Source organism: Suricata suricatta, chromosome 6 (assembly GCF_006229205.1).
Source record: "Suricata suricatta isolate VVHF042 chromosome 6, meerkat_22Aug2017_6uvM2_HiC, whole genome shotgun sequence".
In the NCBI taxonomy this organism is placed as follows: Eukaryota; Metazoa; Chordata; class Mammalia; order Carnivora; family Herpestidae; genus Suricata; species Suricata suricatta.
Window position 1 is genome coordinate 44894400 of NC_043705.1, and position 25442 is coordinate 44919841.

The following is a 25442-nucleotide window of genomic DNA, read 5'->3' on the forward strand; positions in this document are numbered from 1 at the left end:
TGCACAGACATAGATTTTGGAGTAAGTACAGCACAGGGCCAGTGTCCACCCTTGGCTGATATCTCTGCACCTGTGTTGAGGGGCCACAGAGGGAAGTGGCACCTGTCATCTCTTTTGTACCTGGGAAGGCAATGCCACCTTTCCCAGATGCACTCCAAGAATGAGGAACTGTCTCTCCCTGTGTGTCCCAGGGGATCTTGAGATAGTGCTGTCCACTACTAGGCTATCTGCCTTGCTTCTCCACAGGAGCACTGCAGTGCCTGTCAGGTTCCATCCAGCCACATGGGAGACCTCTACAACTCCAGTCTTTGAGCCTGCTTGTAGTTAAAACTCAGGAGATATTTGCCCAGTCAATGGCTCTTAGAAGGTACTGTTCTTGTGCAACCCCTTGAGTGCGCCTTTCTCCTCTCTTCTGACAAAGGCTCCCCCCCCCCCCCGCACAGCACCTGCAGTCCTCCCCCCCTCCCCCCGCCAAATCATGTCTCTGCACCTCCTCCTTTACGTGATGTTGTCTCTTCTCTCCCTCTACTTGTATATTTTGTACTTTCAGTCCTCAAATTGATTTCTTAGGTATTTAGAATGATTTGATATTATCCAGCTGTGTTCAAGGAACAAGGCAAGGCTAGGGTCTTCCTATTGCTCCCATCAGCCTTTTGTTGATAGCAATTAGATAATGTCATTAATGTTCTCTATTATTAAAATAGCTCACCATTACTAAACTTTTTATTTTAAATGGTCCATATTAATCTTTATTCTTTAGTACTCATTTGTTGTATTTCATCAAATGTCAAACAGTGCTCTGATTTTTACACTTACTGTCATTTGCTATTTCATTAAGAAGGAAGACAGCACTAGGGCAACGGGAAGCACACTGGCCCAAGTAGCAGCTGACCCTCTTCACTTCCTGGCTTGGTCATCGAGCTACATGCTCTAAGAACAGGAAAGGATTAGCACGAAATTGGTGGATCCCAAACTTTGTTGTACATTACAATCACCTGAAGAGCTTTTTAATCAAATCACATGCATATCAATTAAATATGAATGTCTGAGGGTGGGAGTTAATGTATACCAAAGTTTGGGAAACTTAGTCCCACCTTACTAGATGATTAGTAGAAAAAGTATATATATTTAATAAAAAGAAGTTATGGCATTAGTAGGAAAAACTGATCTTCTTTAGGGACTGTGAAACAGAAACCTTCCATGGAAGCCTGCCAATGGGATGGAGCCTCTTGAGAAGTAAATTGCCAGACTAGACTTTGCTTGTGTCAACTCTGGCCTTTCTGACCAGGAGATAAGAAGTAAGAACAAAAATTTTAGAACAAAAATACATTGTACATAGAGCAGCTGTCCAATAAGGATAATGTCACAACAACAATAGGGTTAATGATCATATTATGTGGAATGTGCACTAACATATATAAGAAGAAAATAAGACTACTATTTAATTCTCTTGTCAACATAACCAATTCTTTTCCCTCCCTCTCACTTCTTTTCTCCTTTTGGGAGGCAAAAAGAACGCTCTATCCAGAGTCTTGGCCACTTGTGAATATTGTAGTCAGAGTTGTGTCTCCTTAACTGGTAGAAGAAGGAGTGTGATTATATCAGTATTGCTTAGAGTAACCAGTGACCTACTGGAGGAATCTGTAGGGTTGGAAGAGGTCTCACAATGCTTTTGAGAGGGTTTAATTAAAGAGGAAAACAAGCCCTTCCAACATAGGTTGGTAGAACGTACAGTATTGTTTGAAGCAATCCATATGTATCTTTATCCACACGAGCAAGCACATTATCAGTCAACCAGCTTAATGAAAGAAATCTTGTGTTTCACTAGACAAAAGAAGAAATAAAGTAAAAAAAAAAAAACATTGTTGGTGTTTATAACCACCCAACTGGTAAGGAAAGAAATAGTATCTTTTTAAGCAGTTTGTAAAAATGATATAAAGATAAGATACAATAATAAACCCTTGCATTTACTGCATTTATCTGGAAATGCCCTCAAAGTTTCATTTGTCTTTAGTCTTATATTGCCTCAGTATATTTATAATAACACATGCTTTTAAATAAATGAGTAAAGTGAGTGATTTTCATTTTTTAAAGAACTTTAACCATTCTGAACCTTGCTTTGCTAACTTGTATTTCTCTCAATTTGGGAATCTCAAAATCTTGGAAATTGATCTGTACCTTTCCTTTAGTTCTGCATATATTTTTAACAGCTTTATTGAAATATTGGCATATAAGAAACTGCACATCTGTAAAGTATACAATTTGATAACTTTGACATAGATAAGCACCTTATAAACCATCAATACAAATTAGATCATTAATATGTCTCATATCTCCAAAAGACTATGCATGCTTCTTTATGATTCTTCCCTTATAATTTTCCTGGAATCTCCACCCCTTCTATATTCCCTGACAAGTGCTAATATACTTTTTGTCATAAAAGATTAACGTGAACATTCCAGAATTTTATTTAAGTGCAGTCATATACTCTTATTTTGTCTTCTCAGCAAAATTATCTTGAGATTCACCCATGTTGATCTTTCAATGAGTCATTTCTTTTTATTGCTCAATAGTAGTCCAATATATAGATATACCACTTTGTTTACCCATGCACCTGTGGATAGACATTTAGGTTGTTTTTAGTTTAGGGCTATTACAAATAAATGTGCTAGGTACATGTGTATCAAATCTTTGTGTAAATATATGTTTTCATTTCTCTTGATTTGGAAGTGGGATGGCTTGGCTTATATCTAGTTTATATATGTTTAACTTTTAAGGAGCTGTAAAATTGCTTTATGAAGTGTTCATATTATTTTATACTCCAGCTAGCAGCATGTGAGAATTACTCTACGGACTCACCAACACTTGGTAGGGTCAGTATTTTTAATTGCAGCCATTCAAATAGGTGTGTAGTGCTATCCAATTGGGCTTGTAATTGCATTTCTCCTATGAGTAGTGATGTTGAATACCTTATCATGTGTTTGACATTTGTATATCTTCTTTGCTGAAGTGCTTGTTGAATAATGTTGTCCTTTTGTTGTATGTTTGTTTTCTTATTAGTTTTGAGAATTCTCTATGTATCATAGATACAAGTCTTCAGTCAGATACGAAGCATACAAATATTTTCTCCCAGTCTGTGGCTTGTATTTTCACTTTCTCAACACTGCCTTTGAAGAGCAGAAGTTGTTAACGTTGATAAAATTCTATCTCTATTTTCATATTGATCATACTTTTGGTGTTGTATATACAAAGGCTTTGCCTAACCCAAAGTTACAATGTTTTTTTAGCTGTTTTATTTTAAAAGTTTCAGCCTATACATTTATATGATGCAAGGTAAGAATCAAAGCTCATTTCTCACATATGGCCATCCAATTCTTCAAGTAACATTTGTTGAAAAGATAATCTTTGGTGCACTGAATTACTTTTGCACTGATGAAGATTAGTTATTCATTCTTGGTGGTCCTGTTGTGCACTCCATATTCTTTTTACTGACACACTTCTTTCTGTGGCAATATGACATTGGCTTGATTATTGTAACTCTATAAGTCTTGAAGTCAGGCAGTATTAGCCTTTAAATTTGTTCATCTTTTTCAGAGCTGTTTTGGCTATCCTAGTACATTTGCATTTCATATAGATTTTATTATACTTTATTTTTAATGTTTATTTTTGAGAGAGAGGCAGAGAGACGGAGACAGAGGATCTGAAGCAGGCTCCACACTGACAGCAGAGAGCCTGATGTGGTGCTTGAATTCAGGAACCATGAGATCATGAACTAAGCTGAAGTCAGATGCTTAGCCAGTTGAACTACCCAGGCACCCCTCCATATCTAAAATCAGATGTTAGAATCTGATTGTAAACCTGTAAAACAACTTTTAACTGAGATTGCACAAAACTATAGAGTAATTTGGGGGGAAATGGTATAATAAAATGTTTGAGTCTTCTGTCTCATGAACATAGTATAACTCTCCATTTGTTCAAAACCTCTTAAATTTCTCTTGGCAATGATATGTGAACTTCACTGTACATGACACAGGCTGTCAGAAAAGAAAATAGAAGTGTGATAAAAATGCAAAAAACAGATCGGGGGGAGCACTAGAAACTGGCCAGCAACATCAAGGACTTCCAGAGGGCCTGATGTGTAAACTTGAGTCTTTAAGGATATGTAATTTTCTAGTTGAAGAAAAGGACATGGGAAATAGTAAAACCTGGCAGGCATTGTATAACGCTGCTTGTGTGTGCCCTCACACAAAGTACTGGCCAGTACGTTAACTGCAGTGAACAAAGGAGAAAAAGTCAGAGGTAGAATTAATTCATAAAACATGCACTCATGCCATGTGAAAACCAGATGATTACAAACTGAGTTATATGAACTCTGGTTTCATAAAAGTTCAAGTAGAGGAAAGAATTAGAATAAAGTCATATACTCCAAGGCAAAATGGGCATTGAAATCTGAAATGAAGCTGCACCACTCAAGTCAGAACCATGTTCACATTGCAAATGATAATACAGTTTTAGCAACAGCTTCAGCCACATTAAATTAGTGTTCTTAATTTGTTCTCATATAGAGTTAGAGTTCTAAATACCATCTATAGGCTGTATTTCTGAAATGTTTATCACTACCTTAGATTTCTCTTCAGATCTCCAATTTGGTGTATGTCCAATAAGCATCTCAAATGGAATACTCCCAAATAACAACCTTTGCTCTCTTCTCTACCTACATCCCTTACAGCCCTTTCCTAGATTTCTGCATCTCAGTAAATGGCAACGGCAACCATTTGTTGAGCCATCAGGTCATCATGGAGCCTTCTCTTTCACACCTGTAACTGAATCCATCAGCAAATCCTCTACCTTCAGAATATACCCAGAATCTGACCACATCTCACTACCTGCTTCTACTATGCTGGTTCAGGTCCATATCACTCCATACCTCCTATCAAGTCTCCTTGCCCCTTGCCACCCCTGCAGTCTTTTCACCATATAATCCCCAGAGTGATCTACTTAAATATGTCATGTCTTATCGCGCTTCTCTCCAAAACTTGCATTAGCTTCTAGTCTGGTTCAGAGTAGTGTATGTACTGTATATATACATATATATATATATTATATATATGTATATATATATATATTCACTATCTACCTATAGATAGATAGATAGATAGATAGATAGATAGATAGATAGATAGATAGATAGATAGAGTTGACTGCAAGGCCCTATATAATGCGCTCCCTCCTGCACAACCACAGCTCTCGGCACTATCCCCTTCTATTCCCTCTGCTCTAATGCTCAGCCACACGGTCTTCCTTAATGTTAAACATACCAAACAGCCTTCTGCCTCACTGTTTTTTATTCTCTTTGCCACTTTCCTCATGTCCCATGGGGCTCAAGGAGAACCTTCTTGGCCTTATCTAAAATCTAAATGCCCTGCCTCTTATCTCCCTTCTCATCTTTATTTTTGTAAAATTCCTGATTTACTGCATACTTGATTTGTTGATGTATTTCTTCTTGGTCTCCCACTGAATGTTCTGTGAGAGCAAAGATTTTTGTCTGTCTTATTCACTACTGTATCCCCAGTACTAGTATCTCTGACATACAGAAGATTCTCAACAAATAAGTTTAAAAAAAAAATGTATGTGGCTTTTCATTACACAGTAGCATTGGGGAAAGCATATAATTAAAAGAAAATTCCAGAATTCATTAAACAAGTACTTGTTGAGGCTTGAAATCAGAAGGGGGCAGCAAAGCTTCCCTAGCTCAGTAGGTAGCCACCATGTTAGGTCAGCAATTCAGAGGGAACAGCAGAAAATTAGACCCAGCTAAGAGTCTAAGCTGAAGAGAGTGAAACCAGAGACCCGGTTCAGACAGCGTCCCCACCAAGAAATAGGGAGAGTGGCAGGGACAGAGGAAGACAAGGCTTTTCCAGGGGAATGAGACCCACAATGGGGGTCTATGGAATGAATGGCTGTGTTGATATGGAACCAAATCAGGTGCCAGAGAATTGGGCAAATTATCCCAATAAAGTCAGGCAAGCCTTCAGTAGTGGCCACAAGGAGGTTCTAGTCTCAAAAATAAGCCAATTTGTCTTCAGAGCCAGAATCTAGAGTCACGATAGACCTACCCCTGAAAAGACAGATGGGGAATTGTACAGTTACCGACATGTGTGATCCTATTTCTTGAAGGCTATGGTTCTTTTAATCATTGAAATGTTTGACATTTAATATTTTGTTAAGTAGAAACAATAATAACAAGTGCTTTGGTCCAGGCTATTGCAAAAGAAAACCAGATATTGTGCAAACAAAACAAGTTAAAATGGTTATGGCCACAAGTGGTCAGAAAAATACAGGAACCTTTCCCATTATTCCCTCAGACTCTTGTCATTTATTCCTTAATAAATAGTCATTCTTTGAAGTAGGAAAAGAAAGCATACCATAGTTCTGTCAATTCTGTTTTCATTCTTCTCAAGCCCCTTTCTAGGTTTCCTTTTCCTCGTGTTCCATTCAGCATCCTTCTTCTCTCTCCTGTATGAGTTAGTAACTGCTTAATATGGTGGGTCCTGAGCATTTGAATTGTGGCTAGTGTGACTGAGAAACTGAATTTTAAATGTTATTCCATTTTAATTAAACTGCATTTAAAAGTTCATGCCTGATTCATTTAATAGGAAACTTTTAAATATGTTTGGAATAACATGAGTTACATAACTCTACTTTGACCATAAATGATTTGAAATACAAATACATATATATTTCCAATGAAAATTTAGCATATGAACTAAGATGTTGAATTTTGATGACTTGGTACAAAAATAGAAAATATTTTAGTAATAATTTTTATATTGATTGGAGAAATGATAGTATTTTCAATATTTGGGTCAATTGAAATATATTATCAAATTACTTTCACCTACGTTTTTTTCTTAATATGGCTGCTAGAAAAAATTTAAATTGTACGTGTGTCTTATATTTTTATTTCACCATTCTAATCTGTAGCCGTATTGCTAAAACTGTGGTCTATGTATTAGCAATAAAGGTGTCATCCAGGAACTTCTGAGAACTGCAAAGTGAAAATGTCTTTAAAAAAATCCCCAAGTGATTTATTTACCTATTAAAGCTTAAGGTACATAGATCTAGACTGTGACTATCAATTATCACTCACCCACTTTGTCTCTGTATCTCTGGCATATGGAAGCTCATCAATCTATAGTATTTAATTTCCCTCAAATTTTCCTCAATTGGCCAGGGTACTAGACCATGGGTAAGCTATCTAATAAACAACACTGGTCTCAAGAAATTGTTGCTCCTATCATTCCCTGGCCTTCCCTGGCCTTCCCTGGCCTTCAGCTACCATAACCTAATCGAAACTCTGTGTTTACTCCACATATTATAATCATAGACTTATATAGTGCTGGAGCTAGATGATGACTGTTACAGGTTCATTGCCTTGAAAGCAGAGCCTGAGACAGGTATTTGTTTTCAAGAGATTTATTCAGTGATCTCAGATAAAAGAGGAGTATGATAAGCTGAATAGGGCAGGGGGAGAAAACTAAGCAAGGATTTTGTCTCCTATGGAGACTAACTTTGTCCTGATCTACAGAGATGGTCTGAAACCCAGATTTTACTACAGTTCTGTTTCCACCTTCAGGCATGGTAGTCCTTTTGTACATTTAGGCTAGTCACTCATTGGCTGAAACTGGGGGTCAATGGATAGTCTCCCTGTTAGGTGACTCCTTATAGCTGAAATTTTCTATGTAAGGGGGGCAGCTATGAGCTGTTACCAGCTAATTCACAGTGGTTGGGTAAAGGATACACCAGCTTTTAAATGAAGTTAAACTGAGCACTGACAGCACTGATTGCAGTCAAAACCATTGTATAACAGATTTACTTGGTTTTCAAATTGTTTACTCCATCCAGGCTTAGCTTCTCGAGGATTCTGACTGGATACGATTTCTGGAAAATCTTACAAAAAGAGGATTCTTAATGAAATACATTCCCAGATCTTGTTTGGTCTTGAGGCTAATACTCATACCATCTTCCACCACCACCATTCTGAAATCTCTTCCTTTCAGCTAGCCCTTTTGCTGGTCCTGGTGGCTTAACTAGAAAGTGGGCCCAGACCTTCATCCTTGAGGGGGCTGAGGTCCTAGTTTCCATGCATCTGTTGGGCCATGATTCCTTTATTGTTTGTTTGCAGTTACAACTGGGTATATATCAAAAGAAGCTTCAGTACACAAACGTACCCCACCATGCTCTCATTTTGTAGCAGTATTTCTACCTCTTCATGTTGGTTAGCATCAATTACATTTACCAGTGTAGCATATTCTTTCTTCATTTATTGTCAACTATTGTGACAGAAGCCATAAATTTAACTTGGGTGGGACTCATGCTGTGTCCCCTAGCAAATAGTACTGCTAAAACTCTACAGAACCTAAAGTCAACACTCCAGCAGAGTCCCTGGGGGTGACTTTGACTTTAACACCTTGGTTTCTGGGCCCATGCATTCTGCATAGTGTTGACACCATTGACTGAAGATGGAAACTGTATTCTGGGGACAGTGTGTCTTCCTGAGGTGGTGTGCTTCTCAAACTCATAACTCATCTGCACCTTTAAGAAGCCATTCCTTTCCTTTATCCTGAGTTAGAAGGTGAGAGATTCCTAAAAACTGTACAAAAATGGGAAATCCCTGAATCTTTGTATGGTTCATCTCTCACCCTCTGGAGTATATGAATCTTAACATGCTTTCCAGAGTTCTTGCTTCATGTTTATCATATCTAATTAATCATCAATATATTTTCAATAATTTCAATATAGTGGACTGATGTCAAATTTAGCAGAATTATCTGATGGTTAAGGTCCCTTCAAACTATATTAGGACAGAGATGAAGATGATTAACATAGCCCTGAGATAAGACCATGTATGTATTCTTGTTTTCTGTCTCATGTGAATGTAAACTGCTTCTGATACTACTTCTGATGTGGGACAGCCCAAAGGATATGTTCACTTGATGGCTTTTCCATTATCAAAAATATAAGAACTGTACAAGAATTCCCATTTCTATAAGCTTTTTTATCCCTTCTACAGTTTGTCACAGCAGGTCTGGCATCTCTACATTATTTCATGTTGACCACCATTCTTTCCAAATGTTCGAGGGTCATTCCAGAAATGTATTAGGATCAATTACTTAGCACTATTGCCAAGGGTTTTATCTTTATTACAGGAGAGTGCTCCCATATCCTCAAACTGTCTCTCATCCAGCTTTATAGTCATCCCTTCTTGACTTAACATTGCAATTCATTCTCAGGCATAATATTCTAGTTTGGATTGGTATGCATTGGCTAGGAGTTGTAGCAATTTGGGCACATAATTTCTCTGCTCTCTTTGAGCATACCTAGCACTTACTCATTCAGGATATGCTGAGGTTTTATTTTCTGGTGGCCAGTATACAATATGAGGCACTCTTTCTCACAAGAGTGGGGATTCTGTAAGGCACCTGCTTCCTTTGAAGTGTCTGTGTAGTCTTCAGGCAAATGGGCCTTTATTTTCTATCAAAGAGAGTAGGCCAATCTTGCAGTTTCAGAGCATTTAAGGGAATTCAGGAGGTTAAGGATCTCAAAGGTTCTCATGTACATCTACCCAAATACCCTCTTCCCAGGTCATCATGCCTATGAGGGCACTCACTTTAATGTAAAACACTTGACTGGGCTGAGATTTCAATCTTCTCTGAATGTCTACTACTTTCACGATCAGGTAATGAGCAGTGTCTTCAACGTGACATGACCTGTGACTGTGGAAGAGAAGAGACTCTGGTACCAAGGAGGCACTCTGATCCTCAGCCTTTGCTTTATATTGTTGGCTAATAGATATGTTTTGTCATCACTCAAACATTAGTTAGCCAACTGACGTCAGTCCTTTTAGTAATTTCCTCACACTGTTCAACCCACTGATGTTGCATCAGTAATGGATCTCTCTTCAGCTATATCCCATCTCAGTTCACTAAATAAAGTCTTAGCAATTATTCTGCTGTATCATGCTAGGGACTGTCAAATTCCACCTACCATCAATAATAACATCTTTGTTGTTATCTAGCTGCAAAATAATCCAGAGTGAATGAGGGGACTATTGAAACCCATCCTTAGAGTCTGCATGCTAAAACCACTTCCTGGACTCATAAAATGTAAGCATTCAAAGATACCTGTTATAATCTATTTCCCTGGAAGCAGACATGGATTCTTGTTCAAGTGATTTTTGATGAGTACTTTGAGAAGAGAGAGGGAAAGAAGATAAAGCTTGCTCAAAGTGCTCCACAGAATTGATCCTACCTTGAGGCATGCCTGTCTACCACATGCCAATTGGTCATTGGTTGAGTTGCTGCCCTGCCCTGGGTTAGAGATTTGGGATGGTGGTTTAGATAGCCTCCCAGACAAGGTAGCTCCAATTTCCCTGGGGATTCTCATTTAGAAGAGAAGGTATCTTGAGTTCTATTAGCAGACACTGACAACAGCTGACAGGCAAGTAGACCAGCCAATAAAGGGGATCTAGGCAAGCACCCATTTATTTACTTATTTATTTACTATTTATTTATTTATATATTTAGTTAGTTATTATAGCACTTATACAAGGCCTTAAAAACAGCCAACTCAGTGATTTTTAAAGTTGTTCTGCCTTTTACACCATATACTCCTTTAAGAAGCCATTGAGTATGGTGAATCTTCCCCACAGAAAAATCTGCATGGATTCAGATATTTGCATATATTGAAAGGAGGTTGACATACAAGCTAATGAAGACTCAAGGAGTTTATATGACTCGGCCAAAATTTATGCTGCAAGTTGAAACAGAAAAGATGACCAGAACACCAAAGTTGTGAGCACCAAAATTTTTTGAGGAAAAAAATGTTATAATTGATTATACATACTTGAGGTATTAAAGTAATAAGATATCTGAAAATTTCCCTGTTGCTTAAATTCACAGATAGGTTAAAGTCATGCTTGAGATCATTTTTTGTATTACTATTTTGCTGCTTGCAACTTTTAAAATAATCATGAAGATATACTTAGAAGCAGGTGTTGTGTTAATGGGACTAGGAGAAAGGACAAACATTAAAGTATAACCAGGGCTCAAAAGTGCCTTGATTTTACCAAAAGCACATATTAATAGTTTTTTTTTGTTTCTTTGATTTGATCTTCATTTAGAATACCTTCAGTAAGAATTTAAGTTTACAAGTTCAGATGTGTTAAGAATGCCTGTTGCACAATACAAGTTTTTATGTTTCCTGTTTTCTCATTAGCGGTGTTATAGAATGTTAAAATGTAAGCCCTTTTATAAGACAAGGAAGCTTTGGGTTTAAAAAGAATTTAAATAGGTTTTAGTCTGTGTTACAATATTTTATATGATGAAAGGCTATTGACTAGTCTTTTAAAAATGGCTTTTGCATGCCAACTTGCTATTTTGGGAGTTAATAGGGTAAGACAGGAAAAAAACACATTATTTTCCTAAAATACGGCTAATTTCACTGACAAATTGAGCACTGTAGGGGTTTAGCATTTCTGATTTGATATTAGGCCTCAAAGTTAACAATTACTTGTTTTTAATAGATGATATCGATTTGGGAGAAGGTGATGGTTATAGTTTCAGAAGGGTGATTTAAAACCCAGGAAAAATGGCTCTCATTCTGGCATTTAACATTATAGGCTTTGGCTACCTAAAAATAACATGCATACCTAGTGACATAGTATATTCACATACATATTATACACTCAGATCTTCGTGTTATGAGGTCTTGAAATTTTACCTTTGAGGATGCCCAAGTGTGTAATATGGTAAAGGCTCTATTTTCTCAAGTGCATTATAGAAATGACCTCAAACACATGCCTGTCCAGCTGAAAGATGCTCTTAGGAGACTGATCATCACATCATTTTGCTTTGCAACAAATACTTAGGAATGGTCTTGGGTTGTTTTCCTCTAGCTACCACTGGGCAAGAAGGCCCAGAACACTAGTCTCTATGCTGGAGGAATCCTTCCCCTGCACTGGCAGCATCATCTTCCCTAAAGTCTCTTCAGGGAACTCTGGTATATAGGAAGCTGTTGCTGTATCTGGATGGGCCTATGTCATCTCCTAATTTTTTTATATCCTTTGCATCATAAGTAAATGTACATCCTTTAAATGTGCCCATTTTATCTTTCCACCAGTCATACCCCTTTGCCATTATGATAAACTCAAATACATAATAAGCAAGTGATGCTTTCTTAGTATTGAGCTGAATAGTAAGGAGTTAAAATATAAAGGTGGTGTTTTTTGAAAGGTAATGTTTCAGCATGGTAATGTTTAATGAATACACTCACTATGTTATTTTATCTTCCAGCAAATTACTCGGTTTTTTCCAATATTAGAAAGCAATTAAAATTATTTAATTTATGTTTCGACATAACAAGTTTTAACACGTGGACCCAAGATAAAGACTTGGCAGTAGGCACTCATTTATTTCATCAGTCTGAACTTGATCGTTTCTTTTGTCTCCAATTCCTATCATGTTTGCTTCCTTTGGGCAACATTTTCTGTTTGATTTATTTTAATTCCCTCTCTTTGTTCTCCTTGACTCCTCCTTGGGCTCTTTCTCAATTGCATAATAATGTAGATATGAAAGATTCCTGTTCTCAGAACAGGCCCAGCATTTGTAAGGAAATTTCTCCTTTGTGTCCCCTGCCTTAAGCAATGAGAACACCTGCAAAAAATTGAAATGAAAATATTTCTAAAGGACTGAATCCAAGCTCTGACTCCATTTACAAAATGAAAACTCAAGCTCTAAAAATTATTTAGAATTAGTTCATTTAGTAAATAGCTTCCAAATAAATGAATAAAAAATAATCAGATAATAAGAATTTAATGCTGGAAATTTGCCTACTTTACTGTAACACAACTATTCACTAAACCTGGCTATACTTTTTTCTAGGAATTGGTTTATAATCTTGAGATTTAATAAATAAGGACTTAAGATTCTATACTAAATACTCATGACTGACCTAAGCCAATCTAATCATTCCTAATTATAAGATACTGTTGATAAATCACAATAGTCTGGTTCAAAAGAGGTAAGTAAGGATTATGTCTCTTCGCCCAAAGTCTTGTTAGCAGATGGAATATTACAATGAAAACAAGTCTCAGACCTAAATTTGCCCAGGTATAAATCCTAGAGAAAACATAGGCCAAAAAAAAAAAAAAGAAAGAAAGAAAGAAAAAGAATAGCCTTATAAAGGAAGGAAATTATGACATATACGAGGTAACATAGCAGTCAAAATTACAGAGAGACAGAAAGTTGAATGGCCATTACAAGGGGCTGGGTGGAGGAAGGGAGGGATAGTAGGAAGTTTACTGAAGGGGTTTGGAGTCTCAGTCTGGGAAAATGTGAAAGTTGTGCAGATGGATGGTGGTGATGATAGCACACATTAATGTATTTAATAACATTGAACAATACACTTAAAAATCATTCAGGTGATAAATTTTGTTATGCGTACTTTATTACAATACAAAAAAAGGGAAGAGAAAAAGGTGATTAGCCTATTGTGTAAACTCAGTGACATTCTATCCTTTGTCCTTTAAAACACTTTGCCAGAAAACTGTACCCAAGGTAGATGCAGTAACATTCTAGTTCCAGGGTCTGTCAACCTTCTGGTAAGATCAGATAACAGACACAGCCCAGAGTTTCTATCCACATGACCCACTGGAGTTTGTAGTCTTTGGGTTAGGCTACTCTCCATGCAATGGCACAGTCTCCTGGGATTAGTAAATTTTGATTACCTATTCATGCAAGCATGGAGGTTTCTGTGAAGTTTTGTGTTTTTGTTTTGTTTTTGACCAGTGAACACCACTAACAACATGAGTAAAGAACCATTTCTAACAGCTATGTACTAATTATCAAAACATCAGGTGTGCATCACATGATAAAACTAGTCATTCTGACTCATCTTTCAAACATATCAGGGATATGGATGCACTTAAAAGCCATTAACCAATTGTCCTAGAGTGTAGATTAAAACTAGTATGCATATGTAATCACACTATTTCTCTACTTAAAGGTTAATAGCTCTTACTAGTTACTGGATTGCCCTTCATTAATTCTTTTAAACTCTTTTGTTATGTAATGAAGGCTTTTTGGGGCAGAAAATGTCTACCTTCCTGACAACCTCTTGAAATAGTTCATTCCCTTCACTCCTCTTAATTTCCCAGCTTTCTTATTTTCCCCTGCAATCTGATCTTTAAGTGTTTTAGTGAAGAGCCTCTATATTAAACTCAGTCTTATGTTCTTCCCAGTACTATTCTGTATCCTTGGGTAGCACTGAGACGCTGAGAAAAAGAGCCTGATTTTCCTTCTTCATGGGAGGAATGAGAAAATGTTATAATTAGCTCATGTAAAAATATTCATTATAATTCACAATCTCCCAATGTCTACAAGAATGTGACCTAGTACCCGGAGGAGGGTTCTTTGTTGTTGAGCTCTGTCAGATGTAAAAAGTTACAGCTGGAACTAAATTGCTCTGTAGAAGAAAAATCAAGAAGCAGAGATTGAAATTCCTGATAGAGAGCTAGCTGGGGTGCCTGGGTGGCTCAGCGGTTGAGTATCTGACTTCAGCTCAGGTTATAATCTCCCAGTTCGAGCCCTGCAACTCTGTGCTGACCGCTCAGAGCCTGAAGCCTGCTTCAAATTCTGTGTGTCCCTCTCTCTCTCTCTCTGTCCCTCTGCTGCTCGCTCTCTCTCTCTCTCTCTCTCTCTCTCTCTCTCTCTCTCTCTCAATTTAAAATTAAAAAAGGGCTAGGAACACAGAAACGAGGGGTTCTGAGCTAAGCCCAGTAAGATGCGAGGGCAAAAAGAGGAGTCCAGTGGTAGTGTGGCCAGAAGCAGAGACCTGGGAAAGGGATAACAAAGTGAGATTTTGAAAGAAATGTGGGAGGTGGGGAACAGTGTGATCCTGTTGGGATCCACAAAACTACAAAGATTGCAATATGCTTGGTGAGGCTGAATTTCTCATGGAAACAGGAAAAGAGCTGAGAACAAGATGGACAGCTGATCATCTTTATGTAATGATGCAGAAGATGCCTTAGAATTCAGCTCTGTGTATGAAGGATTGGGATTTGTAACACACATAGGACAATGGAAGAGATGGAGCCATGTTCTGCATATTCCCAGGATAATGCATCTGGCTGTCTCTGATACCTTCATACTAAGCACCAGAGCAGACACACAATGAATCAATAACAGGAGTAGTCTAGATTTACCAAAAAGCAGTAAACAGACATGGTTGCTACATAACATTCTTCCCTTAGTCATTTTTTCAAGTAAACACTTAAAAGCATTTGGTACCTTAAACATTTATTATTTTTTTCCTAATTTTTTGTTCCCCAATTCTATTTTTTCAGTCTATCGTACTAAAAGTACACAGTAGAAATAGGGAAGAAACATATACCAAGAAGAAAGAAAATAAGAAGGCACAAGGGCAGCCAAAATGTTAAATATGCGCTAATAGCCAGGAGAACAGTCACAGTTTGAAGAGTGTTGTTCAAATCACAGTCAGTATCCACGAATGATTCAAGGTTTCCAAACTGAGCTCTTGATTAGTATTTAGCACTACCTGATTTAATAGTCACCAAATTGGAGGGATAGATGAAAAACACAGTACCAAATTTCAGAGGACTCAGAAATAAAAACATATAATAGAATCAAGATTTTTGAAATTTTGGTTCTTGTGGATCACGGAACAAAACCAGTCTGATGATGACAAGCTGCATAGATCTCTAGTTACATGGAGACCTGCCCTCTGAGCTCCAGATCCACGTTTCCATCTGCCTGCTTGCCCTTTCATCTTGGATATCTTTACGGGCAATCTTGGGTTTCATATATCCCAAGTCATGTTCTTCCTCTCTAAAACACGTTTCTTTTACAGTGTTCTACATTTATTTCAAATACAACTACCATCTCGCCATTTATGGAAATAAAAAATACAGTGCAGTCAGCATAGGCACCAACTTCACCTTTTGTGACAATTTCACCTCAAGATCTCTCCGATAGGAAGGTTACTCTATTTCTTCCATGCTGCCAACGTTTCTCCTCAAGGTTACCATAGTAGCCCCTAATTGGTCTTATCGAGTCCGTTCTTAACTCCCTCCAATTCATTCTCCAGACTGTTGACAGGATGATATTTTCAAAACACGGGTCTGACACGTTCATGCAGCTGCTTGAACTCATTAGTGGATTCTCACTCCTTTGGAAATAAAGAATGAAATATTTATGGTAGCCAGTAAAGCCCTGCATGGTACATGCAAAGCCGTGCTGCATGCTAGCTTGCATTTTATGTTATACTTTTACTCTTTGGCTCTTTATCAGCCCCCAAGCGCTTCTTTCCAGTTTCTTGGACTGACAGTTCATGGTTCATCTACAGAGACTTCACACACTAGTTCCTTCTTCTAGAATGGTTTTCATGTCCCATTTCACCAGATTGCCCACTATTATTTTAACCACATTGACCTTAATCATCATTTTCTCAGGGGAGCCTCCCTGAGCTCCCAGACTTGGTCAAATCCTCCAAGTATATTCTCTCATACTACCTTTCCCTTCCTCATGAAGCATTTATCTTTTTAATTTTGCTTTTATTTGTATGATGATTTGCTTCCTATACTAGGCCAGAGCTTTCAGAAGAGTAGAAACCATTCCTGTCATATTGACCATTGGATTCCCATAATATTTGACATAGTAGATGAATGTGCAACTGTGCATTCTGTTCCAAAATCTTAATCAAAAGAATTGGATTTGAGTTTATGACAAACCTATTATTAACAAAGAGTATGGCTATAACCTTGAACTACATTGACTGGTGTATCACTGGGCATCCATCGGTACTCCCGCACTATGTCTGTAGCAATGTGCCTTTGTACGGGCTGTCCCTGGATTGGTCATGCCGTCATGCAGACACACGACTTACCTTTGTCTCATCATATGTGCAGCACTGCATCAGTCAGAGTCCCAAAAGGAAGCTGCATACTTGATACTTGATGCTTCAAGGGAAGTTTATAAATTATAACCTCACCCCCACCCTCAGAACCTTTCTGTGTCTTTCACTGCTTTACTGTCCTCCATAGTACATTTTACTTTGTAACATACTGTGGATTTTACTGATTTATTTGTTGTCTTTCCTTTTGAGAATGTGAGGAAAGGGGAAGGACTTTGTTTTGTTCACTGCTGTAACTTCCCGCTGTAGGTAGACACATGCTAGACTATCAGTAAAAGTCTCCTGAATGAATAAATGTACAAAGTCCTACATTTTTAAGAAGGGCATCAAATATTAGAGGGGAGCACCAGGATGGTAAAGTGTCTGGCCTCTGTGTGCCATACGTAGCTGAAGGGCTTAATCACAGTTCACCTAAAAATGAAATGGCATTGGATTGCCTTCAGATCTGTAACCTTTAAATGTTAGTCCTATAAAACAGACATTCTATTAATATGTTCCATCAGAGGACAGAATTGAGGGCAGTGGACAAAATGTTTTTAAGCAAGAATATTTCAGGGTAATATAATGAAGAATGTTTGATTAGTTAGATCTGCCCCCTAATAAGACAAGGAAATTTTGCTTTGTTCAGAAGTAAATTGTTCATCATTGGAAGAGCCCTAACAGAACTAAATGGGTATCTTCCAGGATATTATGGAAGCAGTTGCTGAATTGAATGGAAAGTTTAACTAAATTTACCCTTGCAGTATACCAAATATACATTTTAGTTGAACAATGGAATGTTTATGTCAATATTTGGCTGACATCAAGGCTAAAACTGAAAATTACCATCATAGATTGAATTCTTGAATATCTGAATAAAGCTGAAATTTTATTTTAAAATATTACTGTGAGGTGCCTGGGTGGCTCAGTTGGTTAAGCGTCCGACTTTGGCTCAGGTCATGGTCTCACGGTTCAGTTTGTGGTTTTGAGCCCTGCGTCGGGCTTTGTGCTGACAGCTCAGAGCCTGGCACCTGCTTTGGACTCTGTGTCTACCTCTCTCTCTGCCCCTCCCATGCTGGTACTCTGTCTTGCTTTCTCTCAAAAATAAATAAATATTTAAAACAAGCAAAAAAGAATATTACTGCAATGTTGGTATTATATCATTTAAAAAGCCTCGTATGATAATAATGAACCATCACTGAGCACCACAGCTGCTAGGTGCTCATTACACTTGTGATTATGAATGCTCATCTTCATGTGAGATGGGTGGAGCGTGATTTCATGACCTTAACCAGAGTTGGACAGTCGGACACTTAACCAACTGAACCACCCAGGCACCCTGCCTCCTTTTAATATACATTTTTTTAAAGATTTACTTACCTGGGCTCCTTTCCTTACTGGGCAGCTAATAGTGAAGTCAGAAAATGAAACTATCAGAGGGCAACTTGTGACTCCTTCCTTAAAAGACAGAAGTGACTGCCATTCTGAATATTATTTCTGAGACAGAGTTATATGACTTATGATATGCACCAGGGTAAATAATGCTATTTTGGTAAATTTGTGAATTTCATGTCCTCAATGTCTAGACCATACACTTAAATATCAGAACAGACTGCAGGGTGGGGCCTTCTCCAGGGAAAGCAATAGGAGGCTGTCTGGTACATTCAGACCCACTGCTGCCAGAGTGAGCAAGAATAAAAACTGCCATAGTATTTAAATGCTTATATTTGCTTGAATTACTTTGACAAGGCAGCACATATGAATCACGGTTCTTTTTTTTTTCTCTCCTCTCCCTTTTTCTTACTCCCTGATAAGTAACAATTGCTTTTGCAAATGTATTTCATTGAAATTCTGAAACCAAACAACTAACATTTGAAATGGGTCCCATAACAGCGTTTGAAGGTGGACAGGATATGTAACCTCTTTGAAGCTGGTCATATTCTCAATTTTGACCAATGAATTTATTGCTTTGGTTTCAATAAATGTACTGATTGAAAACAACTGTGAAATATTAACTTAGAAAAGACACTTCAGGTGAGGGGCAGATTGATTAGAAAGTTATCTCAATAACCTGGAGTTAGTGTTTAAAATGTGTACCCTGGACAAGCAGGCTAACAATTATTGCTCGGTCCACCTGATGATTACTGTAGTCGCCCTCCAAATAGTAAAAAGTTTCTAGTAACAAATGACCTATTTAAATGCTTTTCTTGTTTATAAGACACTGTCACATACTTTTCTCATTATCATACTATCACATTATACTGTTCTCATAATCACAACTACTGGACTAAGACACAGCATTTAAAAGAGATCAGTTTGATAGTTAAGTAATCTTGGAATTAAAGTTACGTGATTTACGCAAGATCATGTAGCTCATAAATCATGAACCCAAGTCTTTTTTTGATATTTTTACAACATCATGCTTTCGTTTGAAAGAAAGTTTTTCCCATTATGTGTTTTAAAAATTCGGAATGAGCACAATTTATTCATTCTGTATTTATGATAAATATATATTATGTATTTTGATTGGCATATACAACTATGTTTTATATATATAAGTATAACTTATAATAATTAATATTAATAACCTCCTGATATAATGTCACTGGAGTGTTTTCAATGGAATCACATTTCATTCCAATAGTAATAAAACACATTTTAAAAAAATAGCTACTTTTGAGAGAGAGAGAGAGAGGGAGAGAGAGAGAGAGAGAGAGAGAGAGAGAGAGAGAGAGAGAGGGCAATAGAGGATCCAAAGCAGACTCCAGGCTCCATGCTGAGAGCAGATAGTCCGGTGCTATGCTCAAACTCACAAACCATGAGAACACGACCAGAACTGGAGTCGGATGCTCAAGCAACTGAGCCACCCAGGTGCTCCATGATAAAATACAAATTATGGGGTACCTGGGTGGCTCAGTCGGTTGAGCATCCAGCTTTGGCTAAGGTCATGATCTCACGGTTCATAGGTTCGAGCCCTGTGTCAGGCTCTGTGCTGACAGCTAGCTCAGAGCCTGGAGTCTGCTTCGGATTCTGTGTCTCCCTCTCTCTGACCCTCCCCTGCTCACGCTGTGTCTCTCTGTCTCTCAAAAATAAATAAGAAAACATTATAAAAGATACAAATTTGTGTGTATTGATTAATGGCAAATACAAAGTCAGATTTATTTAGCTTTTTCAGATTTCATTTGACTTCAGTTTTCAGTGTGTCCGCTTAGTCTTACACGTCCTGAAGAGAGTTAAAAGTAAAAATGCACAACTACCTTTTCCTGAGGGCTTTTCCTTCTCCATGAGTGTTATCTACAAATCTCTAAAAGCATTGCCCTACTGGATAATTTCCATCCTAATTGCTTAATGTTTCTTCTGTAGGAAAAATTCAGATAGGTAGGGATTAATTTGTCCGTATCTTTCTTGCCTTGATACATCTGTGCCCAATCTGAGCCCCATGCATTCACCAGCAGTTCTTTTATGAAACATTAATTCCTTTGACTCTTGTCCTTGGGCCCTCCTCACTTTTCCAAGTCTAGGCCTCCTATAAGTCACATCATTGCGCTTTGTTTTTCTTCCTGAGATGCTGAACATTTTGAATGGAGTCTAAAAACCTGCACATAGACTTCTACCATCATTCAGGCTTCAGCCTGGGTCTTTTTCTGATGTCTAATAATCTTTTATTCCATGTTCCATTAACTACACACTCACCACTTAAAATAGATACTTTGTTTTTGAAATTTTGCCCACCTAAATATCTGTTTCTATATTCTAATAACAGTACCCAAAATTCCTTTGGAGGAGTATGCCTCTTCCACTTTCAACCTTTGTGATCTGAGTAAGGAGGCTAATTCCTCCCCAAACTCATATCCCAATGCAGTCAAGAGTTTTATGGGAAAGCAAGAAACACTCAATTGGCAAAATTGTTAGTTATATCCTTCTACTCACAGTGATTGATGCAAATGGGCATGCTATCCAAGTCTGTATAATGAATCCCAGTACTAGAATTTTGCTGCAACTATTGAGAAAGAGGCATTCTTGTACCATACTTGCAAAACTGTTTGAATTTCAGCCTGGAACAATTTTGCCACCACATAGACTGATCCTGCCTAAAAACAAAGCCAATACAGAGAAAAATAAGGCCAAAAGATAGAGATATCCTGCCCATGGCATCATTTGAGCATTTAGATCCAAATATGCATAAAACTATCTCAGGCTTATTCCTGTGAACTAATGACAGTTTTCCTTGAGTCAACCTGAATTTACTTTTGTGTCATTTCACTGAAATGAGTCCTAACTAAAGTACTATTCTACAGAAACTATTTTCTTAAAAGTTGTCAACAACTGGTATTGTTGAGTCCTTACTATGTGTCAGATACCATTTTAAACTTTTTACATAGATAAAATCATTAAAACCTCATAATAACTCTGTCTTATTTACTATTTACAGACTAAGAAACTAAGGCAAAGAGAGATGAAGAAACTCATTCTAAGGTTTTATAAATGTAAGTGTGATTCAAGCCCAGCCATTGTGGTGTATTTAGCCAATACCTAAAGTGTATTTCCTTGTGAGTCGTCACACCCAGAAACCTTTTCTCCTCCCCTTAACCACTTTGCCACATTTAACACCATCCACTTGTTCTTCATACTGTCATGGAAAGCCTTTGCTTTCCACAACATGCTTTTCTTATAGTTCTTTCCAATCCTTCTAACAGAAACTTGTTTAGCTCTTTTTCTGCCAGGCCTCCTAAATCTAGAATTTTCCAAAGGATCTTTACTGTTCCCTTGGTGGTCTTACAGCTTCCAGTATCGCTTTCGTGCAAATGATGCCGTGAATTCAAGCTTTTACTTCTAACTGCCTGCTGTCTCCAAATCACCTAAATGCCTGTTCAGGTTCCAAGTGACATGGAGTTGCAACATGGATTCTTGGGTTTCTAGGAGTAAGTTATAATTCCCATGTTATTTATTTTAATCTTAGTTGGAAATTATAACTGAAGCCGGAAGTTATAAAACTCAACCCTCAAGTAATGAGAAGTCTATTGATGCAGGTACTTTGAGGTGACTACATACTCAGCTAGCCATTCTATCTGATCGGATGACAGATGCTGTTAGTAAATTTTGAGATATCAATGATCTAGTAGTTAAGATAAATTATCACTTACTGGTATCTTACAACCATGAAGTCGTTATGTCATTTTACAAAAAAAAAAAAAAAAGATCTGTGAAGTGTTGGTAATCATACTCTTCATTTGTAACTGGTAGAAGATGAATACTTGTTAAGATGTTTGTTGTAGAAAATTATGTTTCTTCACTTCAGGTTGTAAACTGGCGGGGAGGTTGTTTTTGGTTCACCAGATTTGTACATATTAACTCTTCTCTAGGGTTCTGGTTTTCAAACTTGATCATACATTGGAGTCACTGGAGGTCTCTCCCCAAGAAATTCTGATTCAATTGTACCAGGAGGACAATGGACATGGGTAGTTTGACCAGCTCTTCAAGAGATTCCAATGTACTGTTAAGGCTGAGAATTACTGATTTGAGCGTTCACTTTTTAGGTTGCTATGGATCACCAGTTGAATTTTAACTTCTAAAACAACATTTTTTAGTGCTAAAATTTTATCCAAAGTTTGATTTTAACTGGGCATCCTACTTTTATTTGCCAGATTTGTTAACCCTGTCATTTCGCTATGTTCTGTGGCTTCATAGGAAATAAGAGGCTAAATTACAGGCTTTATACAGTGTTAAGACCTTTTGTCTTGTCTTCTCTCAGTCCTGTTGGTAATAAACTTAGTCCTTCTAAAATGTTTATTTCAGGGCGCCTGGGTGGTTCAGTCAGTTAAGCATCTGACTTCAGCTTAGGTCATGATCTCACCGTTCATGGGTTCGAGCACTGGGTCAGTCTCTATGCTGACAGCTCAGAGCCTGGAGCCTACTTCAGATTCTGTGTTTCTTTCTCTCTGCTCCTCCCCCACTCATGCTCTGTCTCTGTCTCTCAAAAATAAATAAACTTAAAAAAATTTATTTCTAAAAAAGAAAAATGAGTACTGGCCTCTGTTTCTATGAGCTACCCACATTCTTCTTTGTGGTTTCCACATTGTTTCCTCTAGCTCCAGGAGCCTCTAGCAAGTTCTAGGGCTTAAATCTCTTTGACATTCTCTTCTGTCTCCCCTTTCTGACTATAGCTGGAGAAGGTTTTCTGCTTCAGAGGGTCATGTGATTAGCTTGGGCCTACCTGGATAATCTAAAATAATCTCTCTAATAGAATTCATAACTCTAGAGGCGCCTGAGTGGCTCAGTCGGTTAAGCGTCCGGCTTCGGCTCAGGTCATGATCTCACGATTTGAGGTTTCAAGCCCTGAGTCAGGCTCCGTGCTGACAGCTAGCTCAGAGCCTGGAGCCTGTCTTCAGATCCTGTGACTCCTTCTCTCTCTGACCCTCCCCTGCTCACGCTCTCTCTCAAAAATATAAAGAATTTTCTGGAATTCATAACCCTAATTACATCTGCAAAGTCCACTTTGCTATGCAATGTAACATACTCAGAGGTCCCAGGGATTATGATGTGGACATCTTTTGGGGGGCAATATGCCTACCATGGTTGTCATGGGTGTAATTTTCATTTTCCTAGCAGACCCCCACCTCACCCCTTTTTTGTAATGGAGCACACACTCCAAACCTTTTCTGAGAAAGGATGCCTGAAAAGACTTATTTAAAATTTTGCATATTTGAAATATCTTTTTTCATCCTCATGTTATTAATTTGTAGGTTGGAAATCATTTTCCTTCAAAATTTATCTTTTATGTTTCTGTCAAAAAGTCCAATGTCATTCTAATTTCTGAATCATCATAAATGATCTATTTTTTCCTCCTTGGAAGCCATTAAAATCTTCTCTCTGACACATGTGCTTTGAAATTTCACAAGAACACAAGGTGTTTTTGATTTAGACCATGATATAGATCATTTTTTCCCACTGAGCTAAAATCTTGTGTTCTATTACCTGCCAGTTCTGAGGACTGTTGTCTTGGTTTTCCTCAATAATTCTTTTTCTTCTATTTACTGTATTCACTCTCAGGGATTTGACCTTTCCTAGTCTAATTGCCCTGGGTAAAACGTGCAGTACAAAGTGGAAAAGAAGTAGCAAGAAAGAACATATTTGTCTTATTCCTGATCTTGGGTGAAAGTATTCATTCTCTCACCATGAAGTATGATCTTAACTTTGATTTTTTTTAATGATGTCTTTTATCAAGTTGAGGAATTTCCCTTAATTGGATGTTTTTATCATGAAAAGGTGTTAGATTTTTATCAAGTGCTTTTTCTTTATCTATTGAGATGATTGTCTGGTCTTTTACCCTTTATTCTATTTTAAGAGTACTACATTAATAAGCCAACTTTGCATTCCTCAGATAAATCCCTTTTGGTCATGTTGTAAAATGTTTTTTCTATGTTGCATTTGGCTTGCCAAATGGTTTTTTGTTGTGGATTTTCTTTTTTTTTTTTTTAAATGTAATGTGTATTTATGTTTGGGGGAGGGAGGGAGAGAGGGAGAGAGGGAGGGAGGGAGGGAGAGGGAGGGAGGGAGGGAGAGAGGTGGGGTGTAAGCAGGCAACAGAGTTTGAGGGAGATGAATTTGAAGCAGTCTCCAGGCTCTGACTGGGCACAGAACCTGAGGGGTTCTAACTCATGAATGGTGAGATCATGACCTGAGCCGAGTAGAATGTTTAAATAACCGATTGAGTCACCAGGCACCCCTGTTGTGGATTTTCTATTAATATTCATAACCTATATTGGACTGTAGTTTTCTGTACTTTTTGATGTCTTTAGTTTCTGTTATTGATTTCAATGAATTCTCAGGTGAGAAATCATTACATACAACCTTATTTCGGACAAGAATCAACCTCAGCTGCTTCAGGCAAATGGAAATTTCAGCACCTAGCAGAGAAAGCTATATAGTTTTTAGACGTTTCCCTCCTCAGCGCTTCCCTTCCCTTCCTCAAACCAATTAATTAAACTTGGCCTTTTATGTTCCGAACCTTCTGTATTGGCTTCGGATGATCTGTTCTTGTTCTGATGTGCTGCTGACAAGTCAACATTTCTCCAAGCCGCCCCCCCTCCCCCGAATAAGCACTTTTGCTGTACCTCTGGTCATCCACTCACTATTTTGTCAAGAGTGAAGTCAAGAACACTTCAGTGATTAATCTCAACTGAACAAAGGTGGAACCGTAGGCCCAAGAATAGGCCCAGCAGGTGGGCTCAGAACTCAGCTTTCCGGAGGGACAGGGTGAGGCCAAGACTGACAAAGGCCCGGGAAACTTCAGCTGCTCTGGTAAGGGGATGGGGAGAGAGAGTAACCCTGCCCCCGCCTCCCCTAGCGGGGCCGCCGGGCTGCTCGGTCCGCCCGCGGCCAGTTCAGGGCGGGACGCAGACCGCACTCGGCCTGCGGGGGCGGGACCCAGCGAGGCGAGGCAGCGGCGCGATCGCGGTGCTGAGCGCCCGGGC